This window comes from Dama dama, chromosome 9 (genome assembly GCF_033118175.1).
Source record: "Dama dama isolate Ldn47 chromosome 9, ASM3311817v1, whole genome shotgun sequence".
In the NCBI taxonomy this organism is placed as follows: domain Eukaryota; kingdom Metazoa; phylum Chordata; class Mammalia; order Artiodactyla; family Cervidae; genus Dama; species Dama dama.
Genome location: NC_083689.1, coordinates 63,308,542 through 63,324,520, shown reverse-complemented (window position 1 = coordinate 63,324,520; position 15,979 = coordinate 63,308,542). Strand labels below are relative to the sequence as shown.

Genomic DNA, 15,979 nt, shown 5'->3' with positions numbered 1-15,979 from the left:
CAAGGACTGACAGAAATTGATCAGAGTTGGGGCAGATGAAAGAGAGGGAGTCAGTCAGGGAAGGCCTCCTAGAAGAGAAGTTAGGCTTCAAAGGGTGAGTAGGAGTTCAGTGGTCATTTCAAGAGGGTGGACCCTCACAGGGCAGAGGTGGGGCTGTCGTTGGTGGGAGCAGTCCAGGAGGGGGTCAGACTGAGACTCCACCTCTGAGAGGAGAGGCTCCCTCACACCATGCTGCCCACCTGCCAGAGAAGGAGCAGAGGGTCAGCCCTCCTGTGGGCAGCAATGGCTGAGAAAGTTTAATGCCAGGTTCATTCAAACACTCAGCATCCCTGCCCATATGAGGGTACCAAGGGCTGCCCCAGTTAAGCTTTGGGGGGCACTGTTGTGTTTCCTCTGGAGGCTGTTTTCATTAAAAAAAGGTGTGGAGGTCTGCAGGAGCCACCACCTCAGCCATCCCTGTCCCCCAATGCCATCACAGCCTGTGTGGTCCCCCGTTCCCATCCCCAAACATCAAGAAGGTAGAGATAAAGCATCAGCTTTGCCAGCACCATAGCCAAAAACACCAGCATCTCACCCATGAGTAAACACTATCCTGCAACACTACAGAGCTGGGACCAAAACCTTCAACTCCAGGTACAGTCACGCTAAGTCGACACATCGTTGTTGTTCAGTCACTAAGTTGTGTACGACTTTTTGTGACCCCATGGACGGCAGCATGGCAGGCTCCCTGTCCTTCACTATCTCTCAGAGTTTGCTCCAACTCATGTCCATTGAATCAGTGATGCCATCCAACCATCTCATCCTCTGTCACCCCCTTCTCCTCCTGCCCTCAATCTGTCCCAGCATCAGGGCCTTTTCCAATGAGTTGGTTCTTCGCATCAGGTGACGAAAGTATTGGAGCTTCAGCTTCAACATCAGTCCTTCCAATGAATATTCAGGGTTGATTTCCTTTAGGAAACATTGACACATCGTACCAAACCTTAATTGCACCTTCACCTGGTCACAAGCACTGGCACACCCAATCTGACCACAATGCCACCACCTCCGTCACTCAGCAGTTACAGAAAACACCACGGACACCACAGCAATGCCATGCAGCCCCACAGCCGAATCCATCACCCCAGGCACCTTAAAGATGTATCATTAACACAAATCCCACATCCCATGACAGTCAGCAGGACACAAATACCATCATCACAGCCTAAGCCACTAGCAACACATTATAACCATGCCCCTACGGAACACACTCGCAGTCACACATCACAGTTGCCAGCCCAATCAGCTCACAGCAAAGGCCTTACCTGCCAGAGCTTATAAAACACACTCAGACCTAACATCCAGTATTGACCTTGTCCCTGCTTATCCAAGGGTCCTGGGGCTACCTGGAGGGGGCCTTTTGGAGGGCCCTCACTGACCGGGTATGTAGCCTACCAGACAGATCTGGCTCTGGATTCCACTGGTACCTGCCCCCACACAGTACAGTGTCCCCCCGAACACACCCAGAACACAGCAGGCCAGCAGCTACAGTGGGTCCCCATCTCTGTGCTCCTCTCAGCCCCTTTGGGACCTGCCTTCTCCACCCCACCCTACCCACCCCAATAAACCAGTCACGCTCCCCAGATAAATGCCCCATCAGCGGCCCTGCCTGATTTCTCAGAGGAAGTCCTAGGAGAATAGAAGGGCTTTTTAAAAAGCTCCCAGAGGCTCTGACACGGAATCCAACCCCCAGGGAATCCCTGTGGTTAAAGCCTGACACGAGGACCAGAGGGAAAGAAACCCTTCGACCCTCCGTGCCTTTGGGGTGATATCCAGCCCTCAAGATTCCACAGCAGCAGCCCCGCTCACCAGAAGGAGACCTTGGGGGTGATCTGTCTCCCTGTCTGCAGAATGGGGACCTCCATCCTGTCAAGATCACCCCAACTGGTCCCTGCTGAGCAGACACTCCTCAATACCTCTCACAGGGCCAAGCCTCCTGCAAAAGGGTTGGCAGGACACTGCTATAGCCCTGGGGCCTAAGCATATTATTAGCTAGGGCTATTCACCTAGGGCTGCCATAACAAAATACCACTGGGTGGCTTAAACAACAGAATTCATTTTCTCACAGTTCTAGAGGCTAAACATCTGCCAACAGGGTTGGTTCATGGTGAAACCTCTCCTCAAGGCTTACAGGGCAAGTCTGCCTTCTCGTTGTGTCTTCACATGGCCTTGTCTCTGAGGATGAAGAGAGATCTCTGCTGTTGCTTCATCTTCTGATAAGGATGCCAGCCCTACTGGATGAGGGCCCACCTTTATGACCTCATTTAACCTTCATTACCTCTTTACAGGCCCCATCTCCAAAACAGTTGCACTGGGGTTTAGAGCTTTGAAACATGAATTTCAGGAGGGAAACAATTCAGCCCACACAAGGGGGAAAGGCTTGAAGGGTTGGCACTCTGACAGGCCTGGGTTAGGAAACTTCACCTTCTGAGCTTGCTTCTTATCTGTAAGTAGGAAACAAGTGTTCACAGTGTTGTCTGAGGATGAAAATAAGAAGGCAAAGGGACTGTCTTGGTGCTCCTGTGGCTAAGACTCTGCTCTCAGAGCGGGGGGCCTGAGCTCCATCCCTGATCAGGGAACCAGATCCCACACGCTGCAACTAAGAGTCTGCGTGCTGCAACTAAAGATCCTGCATGCTGCGATGAAGACCAAAGGTCCCACATGCTGCAACAAAGACTGGGCACAGCCTAACTAATTAAATAAAATGAAATAAATATTTTTTGTTTTTAAACGAGCATATAGAGCAGATGAAAGCTGGAGCCAGCTTGGAGAGATCACTCAATAACATTCCGTTGGTACTGTGAAATCAGCTGTAGGTGGGCAATTTATATCATGGAAACTGGTCAACCCTAAAAGTGACGGCCCCCAGCCCATCCCCGAGCCCACTGTTACACATTCACCAGGACACCACTGAACACGATGCTGTAAGTACAGAACTTTCTACTCAGTGCTGCCAGACAGCCAAACAGAAAGAACAAGAAAAAAGGAATGCCACTCACAATATCTTCCTATGCAAAACTAACAGAGCAAAGGAAAACATTTTCCTTGCTATAATTTATGTGCAACACTATAGGTGTTTCCCGTTACGCTATGCTTTTGTTTGGATTCTCTCCACTCCCCAGGTCTGGCCTCATAGATCCATGGCCACTCCCAGCTGCTCCCACCCTCGTGCCGCTGGCTCGCACTGCCTGCAGCGCCCCTCTAGTGTCCCCAGCAGCCCAACAGACCTGGCCATCAGGACCCCTGCGCTGGGCTTTGTTTGCATCCTTAGAGGGCTTGGCGCTGGCCCCCCTCCAGCAACGCCCTCTGGACCCACACATGCCTGCCTAAATGGCTCTGTGCCTGCTTTCAGGGCCCATGCTGGCCTCTACCCTGGATCCATCATCCGCAGGAGGACTGCATGGTGTGTGTGCACGCTGAGGCCCAGGGGTGAGTAAGCAGTGGCTCTCTGCATTCCCTGGTAGATGGAGGGGTGAGTGAGCAGTGGCTCTCTGTGGTTCCCAGGTAGATAGAGGGGTGAGTGAGCAGTGGCTCTCTGCAATTCCCCGGTAGATGGAGGGGTGAGTGAGCAGTGGCTCTCTGCATTCCCCGGTAGATGGAGGGGTGAGTGAGCAATGGCTCTCTGCATTCCCTGGTAGATGGAGGGGTGAGTGAGCAGTGGCTCTCTGTGGTTCCCAGGTAGATAGAGGGGTGAGTGAGCAGTGGCTCTCTGCAATTCCCCGGTAGATGGAGGGGTGAGTGAGCAGTGGCTCTCTGTGGTTCCCTGGTAGATAGAGGGGTGAGTGAGCAGTGGCTCTCTGCAATTCCTCGGTAGATGGAGGGGTGAGTGAGCAGTGGCTCTCTGTGGTTCCCTGGTAGATGGAGCTTAGACGTGCTGCTGGGCGCTCTATTGGTACTCTGTCCTAGCTGCAACAAACCTGCCATCTAATTTCTTCAAGGTTCTAGAAAAAGAACTGTGTCAATGTCGATGATGATCATCCTTCAAAGCCTAAGGTCCTCCTGTCCTCCATAAGCCACAAACCATAGCCAGCCCTGCCCCTAGAATAGTTTTGTATCACATTTAGTCATTTAAGTCCTTATGACTGCTTTGATGTGACCACTCAAGGTTATTTGAAGTTATTCCAATAAAACCTTTGTATTTCTATAATAAAATCTGTTTTTATTCTTAATACAACTCATGGGGGGGTGGGGGGTAAGGAACATGCTATTATTTACACCTAACACACAGAAGACTTAGAGCTATTAAGTTACTTGCCCAAGGTCACATAACCAATCTGGCCATGAAGTCAAAAGTCTGCATGGGTGCTTATGTATGTCTCCCTCTAATCAGATGATCAACTCTCTTGAGGGCGGGGATAATGTCTTATGTTTATCTGGACTTTGAGGGGCTACTGGGCAACAAAAATACGGTTCCTAGAAGTGTAAAGGGGGCTTTGCAGGTGGATCAGTGGTAAAGAATCCACCTGCCAATGCAGGAGCCACCAGAAACACGGGTTCCATCCCTGAGTTCAGAAGATCCCCTGGAGGAGGAAATGGCAACACACTCCAGTATTCTTGCCAGGATAATCCCACGGACAGAGGAGCCTGACAGGCTATAGTCAATGGGGTCGCAAAGAGTCGGACACAACGAGTGACTGAGCACTCACACATGAGATGTAAAAATTAGGTCCCTTTTTTTTTTTTTTAAACTTTACTCATAAGAAACTGAACACAATGTGACAGCTGGAGAAGGCAACTTCAGGACTTCAGAGCTCCTCCCCATCAAGAAGCCAGACCTGGCAAGAAAGCAGGGGGTTCCTTCAACCCTGAGGAGGCTTAGGTGCAACTGAGGGGGACGCTGAGCTGTCACAGAGCTGAGGGGACTCTGGAGATGGAATACTGTCCCCTGAAGATGCCCATGTCCTAAACCCCCAAACCTGGGACTAGGCTAAGTTATAATGGGTTTTGCAGATGTAACGAAATCAAGGATCTTGAGATGGGGAAATTACGTTGGGTTATCTGGGTGGGTTCCATGTAATTACAAGGTTGTTATAAGGAGGTAAGAGAGTCAAAAAAGGAGATGTGATGATAGAAGTTGAGGTCAGAGCAACGTAACCACAACCAAGGAATGTGTACAGCCTCTAGGAGTCTACAAAGGCAAGAAGACAGATTCTGCCCAGTAAGAAATGAAGCCCCGCCATTGGCGCAAGTCCAGTGAGACCCATCTTGGCCATCTGACATCCAGAACTGTAAGATAATAACTCTGTGTTGTTTTAAGCCAATGAGTTTGTAGTGATTTGTTAGAGCAGCAATAGGAAGCTAAAACAACTCCCGTTCAATGTATAAGAAATTGAAACCCATAGAGAAGGCAGTGGCCCTCGACTATGAGGACAGACCCAAGGAGAAGCAGAGTTCATGGCACCCTTGATGGACTTCTAGTCTCAGTGAGAACCACTTCTCCTGCAGGTTGCTATTTAGACATCTTGGTTACCATTTGTAAGGAAGAAACATAAGCTGTTCATGTGGAAGAATATAGACAAATGCTACAAAGTTACAGGGGAGCAGAGTTCATCTCAATGAAGGGAATATGTGAGCTGTCAGATGTAACCACAGTGAGAATGAATGTCTTATCCCTGGAGGTGACAGCTGAGTGGGTACAGCATTTTTGGGGATACTAACAGAAGCTTTCTTACTTTGGAAAGTTAGACCAAAGGATATCACAAATTCATGATTTGAGAGGATCCTAGATTTCTAGAATTCCTCTATACTGAGTCTCCATTCCCCTGCAGTTTCAAGATCTCCACTCCACCCTTCAATAAAGCCTGAGACCCCATGCTTGTAAGATGTCTTTACGTCATCTCTCCACGCATCCTCAAAGTTTCCCGGTGTCTCTGTGGAGTCAGAGGAAAAAGCAGGAAGAACACTTCCCCTGGGAGCCCTGAATTTCTAAACAATTATTTTATTACCAAGAAATCTTTCCAGCCAGCCTCACTCAGACCACATCTCCTGGATCTAGGAGAAAGGCTGGGGGCACAAGAATGCATTTGTGGGCTCCTGCACAAACACCCCCTCAGGTTCCCAGAGCCCACCTCTGTGAAATTTACACCCCAACCCACACCCTTCCCTCCCAGCCAAGCCAGCGTGGGAAATAGGCCGAGATGTCTAACTCTGCAGAAAGAAGACTGTTGTTTCCTAGCACAGGCAGACTTCCTCCCCTGGCGCAGGGGATGTTCTTGCAGGGTGGGTTGCGGGGAGCCAGGCCAGGGAGTTGCCAAGACAGCTTTCCACTCGCTCAATGCAGGAACCCTGTCCTCATCTCCAAGTTAGCCACACTGGCCACTCCAGGTGACACCACCAACCAAACTAACTGGGAAAGGAACCTGCTGGTTTTGCTTACCCCTCACACCCCTGCCACCCCCCTATCCCAGGCTGGTTCCATGCTCAGGTTCGCAAAGTACAACCAAGTATCTGCTTCACTCTGAGCCATTCAGAGAACATCCACCTTTCCCAAAGAGGACAGCCACCTGACTTTGTAGGGGGAGGGAAACAGGAAGCGGGAGAAGAGATAATTCCATCATCTCACTTTCGCCTTCAGTCAGATACACTGAAATTATGATGGTGCTACCACACTCTGTAAAGGACACAGGCAGGACTTACAGCATAAACCCAGGCCCTAGAGTGATGCGATGCTTCTTCAGGCCAGCTGCAGGCAGAAACCAAAAGCTCAGCCTAGTAAACCCTCTGGCATCCAGAAACAGTATGGATTTTTGGCCTGGCCTTCGGTGAGGGGCAATAAAAGGGTTAATATTTCTGGGTATTTATCTGAGGAAAACAAAGGCACTAACTGGAAAGGATCTGCACGGCCATGATCACTGTAGCACCATTTATGACAGCCAAGACATGGGAACAACCTGTGTCCATCGACAGATGAATGGATAAAGAATATGTGATATATATTTTATGTATATAATTATTTTAGGGGCTTCCCAGGTGGCTCAGTGGTAAATGATCCACTTGCCAAGGCAGGAGACCTAGGTTCAATCCCTGGGTCAGGAAGATCTCCTAGAGAAAGAAATGGCAACCCACTTTTGGTATTCTTATCTGGGAAATCCCATGAACAGAAGAGCCTGGCGGGCTACACTCCATGGGACCACAAAAGAATCAGACGTGGCTTAGCGACTAAACAGTAGTAGTAGTAGTTATTTTATATATGTATAAGTAACTATATATATAGTTATTCAGTCATGTCTGACTCTTTACGACCCCATGGACTGTAGCCTGCCAGGCTCCTCTACCCATGAAATTAATGAGTTACCATTTCCTACTCCAGGGCATCTTCCTGACCCAGGAATAAAACCCACGTCTCTTATGTCTCCTACATTGACAGAAGGATTCTTTACCACTGTGCCACCTGGGAAGATATATATATAGATATACATAGATATATATATGTATACACACACACACACACAATTCAGTCATGAAAGCAGGAAATCTTGCTATTTGCAATAACATGAATGGACCTTGAGGGCATTATGCTAAGTGAAATAAGTCAGATAGAGAAAGACAAATGCCATATGATCTCACTTATACACAGAATGTAAAAAAAAAAAACAAAAAACTCAATGATATAGAAAACAGACTGGCAGATTGGTGGTTGCCAGAGGCTGAGGGGTCTGGAATCAGTGAAGATGGTCAAAGGAAAAACTTCCAGTTATAAGTCCTAGGGATATAATGTACAGTGTGGTAATATAGTTAATAATACTGTATTGCACATTTGAAATTTTAAGAATAATTTTTTGAAGAAAGGGCTAAGATCACACACAAGCTTTGGAATCAGACTGCATGTTAACTCCCAGCTCTGCTGTGTGAGGTGAGGTGTATGTTGTCAGGCAAGTTAGTTACTTTCAAGCTTCAGTTTCCCCTTTTGAAATATGGCACTAGTAAGTAATACTGATCTCGCTATGAGGAACAGACTACAGAGGAGGTATGCAAAGGGCTAATCAAGTTGCCTGGCCTATTAAGAAAGAGCTTATGTAGTACTCCCTTTAAATATATAGGGGGCTTCCCTGGTGGCTCAGAAGTTAAAGTGTCTGCCTGCAATGCGGGAGACCTGGGTTTGATCCCTGGGTCAGGAAGATCCCCTGGAGAAGGAAATGGCAACCCACTCCAGTATTCTTGCCTGGAGAATCCCATGGATGGAGGAGCCTGGTGGGCTACATTAGTCCATGGGATCACAAAGAGTCAGAGACGACTGAGTGGCTTCACTTTCACTTTCACTTTAAATATATAGATTTCTGGATCATTAAGGCCCTACCAGGTCTGGTATTCCGTAGTTAACCTGGTAAAGATACTTTAGCTTGTCTTTCCCGGTTACCCTGTAACTACATGACTTAGATTTTTCTGATCTATCTACTTTCAGACCACCCCATTCAAGACAAATATAAAATATGATGATAAAAAAATAAAACCAAAAGAAAGTCCTGCACCTGCAATTTGGGTGACCTGCCATAAGGTGGCAAACTTCCCGATGACAAGGTCTCAGGAGATCCAAGCTTTGCCGGAGGAGTCAGAAGGAATACTGGTGACAGATTAGTAATCAATTTTTACACGTATTCATTTTTATAAATCTCTTTATTAAAATAGTAGCCTTAAGTAAACTGAACAATATTTTCTAGGTACTGTCAAATGCTTAACCTCATTCAACCCTAAAAACAATCCCACAGAAGCTGGCATTATTATCCTAATTTGGGGGAAATACAGAACTGAAGGCTCATAGGGGTGCTGTGGCATGCCCAAGGCCACACAGCCTGAATCTCTTAAAGGCAAGAGAACTTCGGGTAAGAGTGACCACCGCTCTCCCCTTTCCACCCTGAAGTTTTGCCCTCAGCTCCAAGTGGCTCCAGTCGCAAGTGCTCCAGGCAGGCAGTAAGGTCTCACCAACGAGGCCCCAGCTGACTGCCCCTGGGCAGTCAGGGAACCAGCACATGCCAGGCTGGCCTCTACTGGCTGTCCCTCCCTCAGCTAAAGGAGGTATTGTCTTCCTTTAATAAACAAAAGGTGAAGAAGAGGGTTCTTCCCTCCTTTCCTTTCATAGGATTAGTCTGCCTTAAAAAGAAAATTCTGAGTTATCTCGGAAAGGGAAAGTGTTAGTGGCTCAGTCATGTCCAACTCTTTGCAACCCCATGGACTGTAACCCACCAGGCTCCTCTGTCCATGGAATTCTCCAGGCAAGAACACTGGAGTGGGCTGCCATTTCCTTTTCCAGGTGATCTTCTCAACCCAGGGATCGAATCCAGGTCTCCTGCATTGCAGGCAGATTCTTTACTGTCTGAGGCACCAGGGAAGCCCCTGTTATCTCGGGGTACCCCTTTAACACGTCTCTACCTGTCAAACATCAGTTGGTTTCCTTCCAGCCAATCCGAGGGGGAAATGCCCATTCTTGCATTTTGGCCATCAATAACTCTTTGTTGTTGCTGTTTAGTCACTCAGTCATGTCCACCTCTTTGCAACCCCAGGGACTATAGCCTGCCAGGCTTCTCTGTCCATGGGATTTTCCAGGCAAGAACACTGGAGTGGGCTGCCATTTCCTCCTCCAGGGGATCTTCCCGACTCAGGAATTGAACCTGTGTCTCCTGCTTGGCAGGTGGATTCTTAACCACTAGTGCCACCGGGGAAGCCCTGGTGGAGCTAGTGGTAAGTAACTCTAGTTTCATTCATTAATAAGCACCTTCCACTTGCATTTTCACACTCCTCCCTCCCCCAGCACCCTGAAGAAGTTGACATTCCAATGACAGGAGGGACAGTAAGCAGTACACAGATAAGTGAATCAGACACCATCCTGATGGTCAACAGACTTGCTCCAACCAGCAGACCCTCCTACGGAGGGGCACCTCCATCATTTCCTGCCATTTGTATACTGGCAGCCCCAGTCACCATCCTGACTGAGCCTGCATCCTCCATGCCCTGAGACAGCCAAGGCCTAACTGAAGCCATCACTGCACAGGCCCAAGCCAGCTCTCCCAGCCTCCCTATCTCACAGACCAGCAGGACATGTGGCACTGTCCCTTTAGTTTTCCGAGTCACAGAGGTAGGAGCAACCGAGGCTGGAGCCCAGCCCCATGTCTTTAGGCTTCAGCTCCCAGCCGATTCTGCTCCATCAGCCTGGAAGAGGTTGAAGCTCAGGTCCTGGAGAAAAGCCCTAAGTAGCTCCAGCCCTCTGGGTCCCTCTTTTGCTGCACCATTCTTGGGAGAAAGCCTGCCTTAGGAGGGAAGCAGGGGGCACAAGAGTTCGGGGCCTATGGGGAGCCCAACCTTAGGGCAAAGGACTTAGAATTCAGGACTCAGCCCGGGTCAGTCAATGGTCACTAGAGTACTATGCTTCCCATGCCAGCTGCCTGAGTCTTACTGTATCTTTGTAACCCCTCCAATGATTTTTTTACCCAAAATTTTTCTTTAAATCCTTTCCTTCTTTTCTCCTTAGATTCATCCTTGTAAGATACACACACACACAAACACACACATATATATAATAGCTACATTTTCTCAAATGCACCTAAATAAATACTTAACTATTAAATGAAATAACCTGATTTGCTTGCTGCCCCAAATCAAGAAGTAGACCACTCACACTTCCTTTGGAACTCTGAAGTCACTCATTCACACGCACCGACTTTATCCTAGCTGCCTGCCCTTGCTGGCTCAGGCCTTCCCCTGGAAAATTCTGAAACAGTGGCAGCTGAGGTCTTTTCAACCCAGCACCTGGCCTCCCTCGGTCTGGCACCTTCACTGGCCAAGGATCACGTCATCCTTGTACTGGAGCCTGTCTTGATGACACGAATTCACAGGTTCCATATCTTTCACCAATTCCCACTCCCACTCTCCAGTCCCCACATTTGATCCAGCCCCCTCAGCGGGGCTGGAGGACATCACATCCTGAGCCTTTGTCCCTCAGGGTCCTTCTCACCTATCTCCCTCCCCGTCCTGGCACACCCCACCAGCCCTGCTCCAGGCTGAGCCACCCAGCCTCTTGGGCCTGCTCTGAGCACTTCTTTCCTCTCCAGCCTCCCTGCCCTCCCACCATTCACTGTGAAGTGTGGGGGTGCTTCTCTGGACCTTAGTTTCTCTGTCGGTACAATGAAGGAGGAAAGACTGAGATAAAAGTTCTTAGGTGGGGCCTGTACCTGGCTTTCAGAGTCGATGAAATCACATGCACACTTGTCTGTTTTAACATTCTTATGTAAAACAAGTCCACATTATCTTCAGAGTCCCACATGAGGGCTCTGACCCCGTTTTAGTCAGCCCCAGGAGCACAGGCTCTCTGAAGGCCTTGGGGCTCTCATGCTCACACCCTGAATCCTTGGGATGTACACACTCCCCACACCACACCCACGACCCAGTGTACAATGGACCTCAATAAAGACCTAAAACACCCTCTCTTCTCCATGAAATCCATGCTTCGTAAACAACAGCCCCTGACAACAAAATAGAGAGAGAGAGAGAGAAACACACCAAGCGCTTGATGCCTTTTATTCAACTTGAGAACCAAAGCAAGTTAACAACTTTTATAACAAAAAAAGAGAAAAGTTCAAGAGTCACCCCAGGGGTGACTGGGGCCTGGGGCCATGGCAAAGCTCTCATTCCAGTGGGGCTCCCCCAGGAATCCAGACTGAGAACTGGAGGACCAGTGCCAAGGACCAGAGAGAGGGAGGCTACAGGGCCAGGGAAGGGAAGAAGGGGGTAGCAGGGGCCAGCCAGTTCACCTCTCCAAAGGGACTGAGGGGGCTCCCGGGAGAGCCAAAGGATAGAATTCACAGATTCAGCTCAATACCCACATGTCCCTAAAACTGTCCCCCCCAACAAACAGGGGGCCTCCAGAAATAGCAAGCGCCCTGTCCTGCGTGCACAAGCAGCAGCTGGGAAATCTAAGCCCTGTCCATCCGAGAGGATGTTGGGTGGGACAGCCTCTAAAATCTCTTCTATTCTTGAGAGTCTTGGAATTCTTCCTCAGGACAGAAGAGAAGGCTGGGGCCTGGGAAAGCACAAGAGCCATCCAGAGAGAGGCCTTAGTGGGTGAGTCAGGGCAGGATCAGCAGAGAGGCCCGCGGAGGCCACCACGAGGGCCTCCTGACGGAAGTCACTCCATGTGCCCCTCTGCTTGTCGCTGCCCTTGCACTTTACACCATCACTCACACCAGTCCTCACGGGAACCCAGGGAGGATAAGGGTCTGACCTGAGAACAGAATGGGGAGTAGACAGAGCTAAGGAGGGAACAGCAAGGCAGGGCAGACACTCTAGCTGGGAGAGCAAGCAGCAGCGCTCACAGCAACAGGCACCGTGCACTAAGCTCTTTAAACATGTGTTATCCTGTCCCCAGCCCCCACCCCCAGTCCCACGATGAGGTGGTGCTGCCCGGGCCCATGGGCCCACGAGAGAACATGCACTCCCTCGTTCTGGACAAGGAGACTGAGGACAGCAGGGACCCGCAGCCTGTCAAGTTAATAAGCCATAGGAGCAGGATTAGACTCTAAGCAACCCCTCCAGGGCCCACAAAACCAAAACAGTGTGTGAGAAGTGTGTGAGAAGTGGCGGGACTCGGAGCCAGCATCAGTCACTGAACAAAACCCCCAGACGCCTTTCGCTGTTTAAATAACTAGAACAGCAGGAAATATGCCCGATTCCAGAAGGAATTCACCCTGCTCCCCTCCACCCTGACCTGCAGCTCAGGGCAGGAGTCTTTTCTTTTATCTTTACTTCAGGGAGGACAGGCTCTCCCAGAAGGCTCACTGGAACACTGGGCGTGCACTGTGGGACCAGGTCAGATGGGATTCTGCCACACCTCAGGGCAAATTCCAGAAATGATTCTGCCTCTACCAGGGGCAGCCAGACACAGCAGGCCTCGGGGGCTTTCTTATTTGCGTGGCAGGTGCTTAGATGGCTGGTAGGGCAGTGTCTGTCATATTTGCATAGCATTTGGGCTCCACTTACATTTCACTCCACAGCAAACAAGCAATGCCAATCCCAAGCATGTCCCAGACTTCTACATACCTGCTGCTGTGAGGGACAGTGGCAAAGAAGTTAGTGAGGATAACCACATGACTGCTGGAGACACATGATGTCTGTTTATTATCATTTTATTCTTCAGTTCAGTTCAGTTGCTCAGTTGTGTCCGACTCTTTGAGACCCCATGGACTGCAGCACGCCACGCTTCCCTGTCCTTCACTAACTCCCGGAGCTTACTCAAACTCCTGTTCATCAAGTCAGTAATGCTATCCAACCTTCTCATCCTCTGTCGTCCCCTTTTCCTCCCACCTTCAATCCTTCACAGCATCAGAGTCTTTTCCAATGAGTCAGTTCTGCACATCAGGTGGCCAAAGTACTGGAGCTTCCGCATCAGTCCTTCCAATGAATATTCAGGACTGATTTCCTTTAGAATTGACTGGTTGGATCTCCTTGCAGTCCAAGGGACTCTCAAGAGTCTTCTCCAACACCACAGTTCAAAAGCATCAATTCTTTGGCGTTCAGCTTTCTTTATAGTCCAATTCTCACATCCGTACATGACTACTGGAAAAACCATAGTCTTGACTAGACGCACCTTTGTCAGCAAAGTAATGTCTCTGCTTTTTAATATGCTGTCTAGGTTGGTCATAGCTTTTCTTTCAAGGAACAAGCATCTTTTAATTGCGTGGCTGCAGTCACCATCTGCAGTGATATTGAGCCCAAGAAAATAAAGTCTGTCACTGTTTCTATAGTTTCCCCATCTATTTGCCATGAATTGATGGGACCGGATGCCATGATCTTAGTTTCTTGAACATTGCATTTTAAACCAGCTTTTTCATTTTATTTTCATTTTAAAAGGATGCATCTTGCGCCCTTTTAAAACAGGGTAGGAGGCTCAGAAAAGTCAAGCAACTTGCCCAAGGTCACACAGACTGTTAAATGGCAGAATCCTCAGACCCAGCACTCAAGTAGATCTGACTCAAAAGCCCTACCTTGAGCTGTCTTCCATGCCAAGGCCCTGCTCCTGCCTTCGGGGGCCCTGCAGCTGGGGCAGCCCAATCTCAAGTCCCAACCCCCAGCAGTTTTTCCCAGCAACTGCCACCCACAATGCGATGTCCCTCACTGGGCTGACTCAACAGCCTCGACCTTCTGACAGCTTGCCGTCTGCTGGTTGATGTGGTCTGCCTGCTCACGGCTGTGTGCGCAGTGCAGACCATGGGTGTATGCTGAGCAGCTGAATCAGTGGATGGCCCTGCTGTGTTCTTGGCCCTTGCTACATCTCCTGCATTATATGTACAAAGACTGCACCCCTTCTTTGTCTGTCCCCCCCACAGCTCCTTGCACATAACAGATGCTCCATCACACTGGGTGAAAGAACATGGAAAATGTGGTAGGAAATCTCTGGATCCAAATCTCAGCTCTGCCACTAACACACTGCCTGACGTGTGGGTCACTAGCTCAGTCCCTCTGGGCTTCCACACTCAGGGCAGGTGTGGGGAGCCCCCAGTTTGGGAGGCTCTTGGAGGACAGGCCCTTCACCAGTTCCCAAGGAGCAGCCCTGCAGCTGGCCCTCATTGCTACTAGAAGCAGGCCTGGTGCTGGATGTGGGTCATTCTTAACCAAATGCACTTCCTCTGGTTTGTGAGGGCAAGGGAAGGGGCCAGAGCTCCGTCTCTACATTCTATGCCTGCCCAGGGAGCAGCCCAGCACCCCGAGTTTTTCATTTATAGGCTGCTCAAGTTCAACTCTGGTCTGCTGTGTAAGGCAGGTGACTTGAGTCTCCAGCTCCTGGCCACTGAATCAGGAACAGTGGTACCCCTTCCCTCACCTCCTACTTCATGGTGGCAGACCTACTGGTACAGCATTCTCTAGGCACCAGGCCCATCTGTTCATTCAACCTGCACATTCACTTCAAGAGGCAGGTACAGTAATTTCTCCCTTTTACAAATAAATAAAGAGGCAAACAGGAGTCAGTTACTTGCCTGAGGTCATGAGTAAAACATAACTGAACAAACCACAAAAAAGAATCTCTAGCTACATCCATGAGAAGTATTAACTTGCTGGCATCAAAGCAGTGAATTAAAAAACTCCAGGGAAGGCCAGGGAAAAGACCTTCTATAAACCTTAATAAAGATTAATGAGATCTTAATAAAGATATATCATCCAACATAATGCTAAGTGAAAAAGTCACAAAGACAATATGATCTGATCTCTTTTTCAAGGAAAATTGTTCATGGGAAAAAAGAAAAAACATTCATGGTGGCCACGTCTGGATAGTGAAATTATGGGTGGTCTTTATTTCCTTTTGGAGGATGTACCTATGTCTTTAACTTTTTTCAAAAAATACTTAATTCTTTTGTAATTAAAATTTTAGTAAATGTTTCTTTTATACGTCAAAGGGATTTCCCTAGTGGTTCAGGGGCTAGGACTCTGTGCTCCCAATGCAGGGAGCCCAGGTTCAATCCCTGGCTGGGAGAACTAGATCCCACATGCTGCAACTAAAGATCCTGGCTGTTGCAACTAAGACCCAGTACAGCCAAATAAACATAAATAAATAAAAATTTAAAAAGAAAAAAAGAAAAAGCAGAAGTAACTCTTTTGTGAACCAGAGGAATTGTGAATGCATAAAATTACTGTCCAATTCTTTAATTAATTATATCTGCTTTAAAACTGGAAGTAAAAATGTGAAAAATGTATAAGTATAAACATTTGTGATTATTCAAATATTTATTGAATTAAAATAAAAAACAAGATATGATCCCACAACAGAGACAGAGGACACCTTGGAGCCTGGAAGGAAGGCTCAAGCCCATGGGCAGAACTGGCCTGCAGACATCTATGCATCCCTGAGGCAGGGAGCCCCCAGACAGGACCCCTGCTCCCACAAGGTGGCACTTGGCCCAGCACGTGACCACACAGGAGATCCCGCCTGGATCCAAACCCCCAGACAACTCTCGGTACTTAT

At 48.7% G+C, this 15,979-nt stretch overlaps 1 protein-coding gene across 3 annotated transcripts in view; it reads right to left on the bottom strand.

Annotated features, from left to right (window-relative positions):
- PPARGC1B (PPARG coactivator 1 beta) overlaps nt 1-15,979 on the bottom strand; it is a 117,557-nt gene that overhangs the window by 77,356 nt on the left and 24,222 nt on the right. The gene's annotated exons all lie outside the window — the stretch shown is intronic.